This window comes from Physcomitrium patens, chromosome 10 (assembly GCF_059467195.1).
Source record: "Physcomitrium patens ecotype Gransden chromosome 10, ASM5946719v1, whole genome shotgun sequence".
Taxonomy (NCBI): Eukaryota; Viridiplantae; Streptophyta; class Bryopsida; order Funariales; family Funariaceae; genus Physcomitrium; species Physcomitrium patens.
The window spans coordinates 17,800,853-17,806,852 of record NC_143419.1 but is presented as its reverse complement, the minus strand read 5'-3'; positions in this window follow the sequence as shown (position 1 = coordinate 17,806,852).

Here is a 6,000-nt window from a genome sequence, read left to right as displayed (position 1 = left end):
CATTAAACAAATTGGTTGTTTGTGACCATAATAATTCTCACAAACTCTAAAAATTAAATATTTAAGATCCTAATCAATCAAATTCCAATTTATTTCATCTTATTATTTGATTGATTTTAAATTTTCAAAAGACATATAAGATTGGAAATTTTATAAACCTAATTTATTTTTTTGTCTATCTCTTAAAATATTTATAAATTTTTTAATTTTTTTGACTTATTTTTATTTTCTAAAATCTAAAATTATTGAAAATATCTCTAACTTTGAAAAGCATTACATACTTCAAATTGATTAAAATCACTAGAAACATTTTTAACTTTAAAAAGCCCCAAATACTCCAAATTAGTTCAAATTACTTGAAATCAATGCTAAAAAAATTTCCAAAAGTCTCTTCTTTAGCTTTGCTTTTTAATTAAAATAATAATCCTTAGATTATTTTAATTGCATGGTTTTGTGCCTTGAGATTTTATTTTAATTCTAATTGACAATCAAACTTTTTTAGATACTAATTCTTATTTTTTAAGATAATTTTAGTTTTAAATAATTCTTGATATTTTTTTTAAAATATCTGTATTAATAATTTTTCTAAACTACTTTTTTTCTATCTATAGTTATATAAAGTAAATAGAAGATTTTTTTTATAAAAGACTTTATTATCACTTTAATTTTTTATTACCTTATATCTCTTATTTATTTTTTTCTATTATTTTTTTCTATTATTTTTTTTAATTATGCTTTTCTGCAATAGATTTTTTTTATTTTTTATCATATAATTGTGTTACACTATAAGACTACTTTTGACTAGTAAAGACAAACATGAGTAGAATAAGGTAGTAGAAGCATCATTTGAAGCTTTAAAGACAAATATTACTTGTAAATTAATCTTGTATTGCATCAAATTCTAGAAGGTGTTTTTTTATGCAAGCAAATGCATCAAACTTTGTTTTGAGTGTAATGTTGTCACTTATGAAAGTAGATAATAATTTCATTCTGTAGCTTTTTATTCAAATAATATTTTAGTAAAAAAGATCACCTACAATATCCACAACAAAGAAATTCTTGCAATTATAGATTAATTTCAAGAATAACACTATTATAAAAAAGGCGTTTTAAGTCTAGTAATTTATCATATAGATCATAAGAATTTCAAGTAAATCATGTCAACACATATTTTTAATTGTTGTTAAGCCTATTGGAGCTTATTTTTATTAAGGTTTATATTTAATATCACTTATTGGCTAGAAAGATAACAATATTTGGAAAATATTTTTATATTGTGCCAAAAGAAAGATTATAGTTTTTAATTGATATAAAACAATTCTTTTGAAATCCAAGAAGTTTTATCTTTAAGTAATTAAATCAATATTAATTATTAATTCAATATTTTTTGAGGAAGTTCAATCAAGTATGTTCTTAGGTTAATTTTTTTATGATAGTAAAAATAATTTAATTAAATTTTATTATACTTCTAAGTTTGGATTCAAAAAGAATCTTTTTTATATTCATAGATGCTTATATATTTTAGAAGATAAAATACAACTATGTATTCTTTAAGTTTGATACAATTTTCTAATTGCAAGACAGTTTGGATACAACAAGACCTTGGAATTAATATTAAGAGATTTCTAGTGGTCTCAAATGTAAAACATGATAGAAGATTTTGTATAATCATGTGATATTTGTTCAAGATTAAAATCTCCTGATCATTGATTTTACAAACTCCTTCAATTATTACTTATACTAAAACATCTATGATATTTTATTTCTAAATATTTTATGAAGAATCTTATAATTTTAAATTTTTATCATTCTATATTATTAAAAATTTATCATTTCATCTAGATGGCACATTTTATACTATGTACAAAAACTATCAAAAATGAAGAAAGATCTAAATTTTTTCTTTAAAATATTTATTGCAATCATAGATTATTAAAAAATATTATATTTAATAAAGAAATTTAATTTATATCAAGGTTTTAGAGAACCTTTTTTAAAATATTAAAAGTAGACATCAGATTATAAATCTTCAAAGACATAGACAAATAAAATTAATGAATCAAGTTTTGGATCAATATTTGAGATGTACTATCAATTACAATCAAGATGATTGAACTCTTTTGCGATTTGCAGAGTTTGTTAATGATAACATAATACATTTATCTTTTCAATAAACACTTATTTATATTAATCATAATAATCATCTATAACTTGATATTATTGACTTTTCAAAAATTTATAATTTTATTGAATGAGATTTGATAAATCATTTATTAAAGCTACATGCAATAATTAAGGTACAATTAAAGAAAATTAAAAAATAATTCAAGATCAATGTAGATGCCTATTATAAGCAACAACCTCAATTGCACATTGGCAAAAAAGTATGACTACTTTATTGTGATATCAAAACTATTTGCCTTTATTGGATTATTATAAATTAGATTATTATAAATTATGACGATTTTTATCTATAAATAAATCAATTTAATTAATTAATTCATTCATTCATTCATTACATAAATTAATTATATCTATAAAAGTTTATAAAGATTCATCAATTATTATATGTGTCTCTTTTTGAACCATAGATGATAGTAAATATATCAAAAAGTAATAAAATTATATTTCTTTTTATAGATATGGATAACAATCAAGAATTTGAGATGAAAGAGGTCTTAGATTCAAGATGGCACCAAAATAAGTTGGAATATCTTATACATTAAGATGGATATGATATTAATGAATGTACATGGGAGACATCTATGAATCTTGTATATGTAGCAATAAAGATCAATACTTTTTATTAAATACATCCATTAAGATGAAGAATTAAATAATTCTTTATTACAAAGAAAATAAAGTTGAACAAAGATTTTATTTTACTCTTTTATCTTTGTTTGTAATTTTTGTATATTTATCATTTTAAGAAGATAAAAAATCAACAACCAATAGATTTAACTTTCAAACTATCATTTTTTGAATTATCAAATAATTTAATGAAATTTTCACATCTTTTAAGATAAAAAAATAGAAATGAAGACTTTCAAAATGCATTTTGTATCACAATATTAAAAGAGGTTTCAAAATTTTAATACTATTATTGGCAATAGGAACCATCTTTGATGGTGTTTCAAATATATTATTATAAAAAGGATTTAAAGGCCTTAATAATAATCAAATAATAGGATAGTCTTTTGGCCACATTATAAAATATTAATAATAGCTAAAAAGACCTATCAATTACCTTCAAAAGAAATAAAGATCAAAATATATAATAAATATAATTTATTATATCTTGAATTTTTTTAATATGTGATGTTTCTTCCTTCTAGAATTTATTTTGAGAAGGTAATATCATGGATTTAATCAATACTATCAATTATCTAAATAAATAAAAAATTAATAGAAGTAAGTAAATCTGGTAGTTTCTTATTGAAAAGCTTCTTAGAAGCTTATTAGATGCGGATTTGACTTCTTATGTATTAATAGGTGATTGATAGGTTGAAAATTTGGCTAGTAAGTTGTCTATATATATATATATATATATATATATATATGTTGGCCACTTGTATATATTGGTCATATATTGCACATATAAAAAACTTGTTTAGCAAGTTATAAACATGTATTGCAAAGTTGGACATGTAATAGTCCTATAGAACATTCGCACATAGCTCCTAATTACATATTATATATGGCAGCAAGAGTGAGGACTTCTCCACCCTTATCAATGTCTTTTTTATTCTTAATTTTATTTTTAAAATCTCTAATTTTCTTACATTTAATAATAGTCATTATAGTTTTAATAATTTATTATATTTGAGTAATTTTCTAATCTTTTTTAGTAATTCTAAATTCAATGTATTCTTAATTTTATCATTTCAAAATTATTCAATGTCTTGGATTGTCTTGAAAAATCCAAATAAATTTTCCAAAAATTTTGAATTCGTTTCTATCTTATTTTGTCAAAAAAATAATTTTCTCAAAACTATTAATTAATGGTTTTTTGTTTCTAGTAGGCTAGTAATTTAATTCAATGAAATCTTTATATATAAATAAAATAAATGCTTAAAATTTTGACTACAAATTAGCAAGACTTGGCCAAAAGTCATCAACTATTTCAAATCTATTATTATAAATTATTTTCTGGAATTTAAAATAAATTTTTGTAATAAAATGAACATTTTTTAATAACTGATTTTTATTATCAAGAATAGCAAAAAAAATTATAAATGGAAAATAAAAGTGATATATATATATATATATATAGAATAAATGTTCTAATTATTTTGAATTACTTAGTGATAATAATAAAATATCTGACCTTAAAATATATAATAAAAGATCTTAGATATAATTTTCTAATACATATCCAAAAACTTAAGGAAATATACTTAAGGCTTGATTATAATTTTTTAATACAAAAATTGGATTGATTTAGAAATTTTAAATAAAATATTCTTGCAAAATTATATCTTTTATATAGAAGACTAAAATTTTAATATAACTTAAAAAGTAATTTAATATACCAAAGCTAAATTATTTTTTAAAAAATAATTTTAAAAAATAAAGACTTTATCATTTTAAGCATACACTCTCTAAGCTACATAATTCTACTTCTCTTAATATATAGGTATTTGGTCTTGAAGAAATAAAAGGTTTTGTGGAAGTGGTTAGAGTGGTCATCAAAGCAAAATTCATAGATGAAACGATGAAGATACCAGACTATTCTTTGATACAATCAAAGAAAAAATATATGACTTTTAAACATATTATTGGAAATTATGTATTAACATCATGGGAAATACTATTAAGTTTGGTAGATTATTCATTCAAAAACAACAAGGACATGAGAACTTAGTTACTTCCAAATAATAAGATATTTTCAATAACCAATAAAAATTCAAATGGAAGAATACTTGGTTTAAACCAAAAGCTTACAAAAAAGTAATAATTGTTTAGTTTTAATTATTATAAAATATTAGCAATGAATGCATGGAGAGCTTGCACATGTAAGGATACTTCTTTTCTATATCAATCCTAAACTCTAAATTTTAACTCTATGATTCAAAAATTCTTAAATTAATTATATATAGATTTAAAGATTATTCTTACATCCACTTTCAGTTTAATTGGTTTATTTCCACGTGGTCATTATTATGTAACATTTATCTATTTATGATATGGCACTAGTATAATGACTTATTATTCAATAGAGAACTTTGGAAAACAAAAAAGGTTTGACTAAAATTTTAGACACATTTCCTAGTCAATGGTCAAATATTCTAAAAACTTATCTAGATAAATTAGACAAATTAATGTTTAGCAATGCTGATCTAGTTTTAGAAATGGAATAAGAAATGGATGGCTAAAAATATATTAGATGCTAGATATGACAAATCCATAAGGTGGAATTTGATTCCTTTTCATAGTGACATGATTGTATACGCTAATGTGGCAGTTAATCTATTGATTGTGATACTGCTTCACACATTGTCCAATTTCTAATTCTAAGGTCCTTAAATACCATGTACTTATCTCTATAATCAATGCATCAAGAATACCATGGTTGCATCAAAATAAAATATTTAAAAAATACAAAAATACTATAATAATAAATACATAAACTTTGAGAGATTAATATGTATTGTATCACACTTAAATGAAAAAAAGAAGACTAAAATATCATATTATTTTTTTGATTTTTTTATGATGAGCATATGAATAAATAAATAAATAAATAAATAAATAACTTTATATTTATATAAAATCAGAATATTAGTAAGTTTATTTATCATGAAATATAATATTTTTTTGTGTGTGAGATGTCTCATTTGTACTCTTTAAAAATTAATGATTGCTATAAATTCTAGTCATTTAAAAAATATTATAAGGAGAGGTTGCTTAAGAATTTAATGTCAAGTACTGGGGTTCGAACGAGTATGGTTAATAGTAATGCTGAGAATAATAACAATGACAACATTGAAAAATAGATAA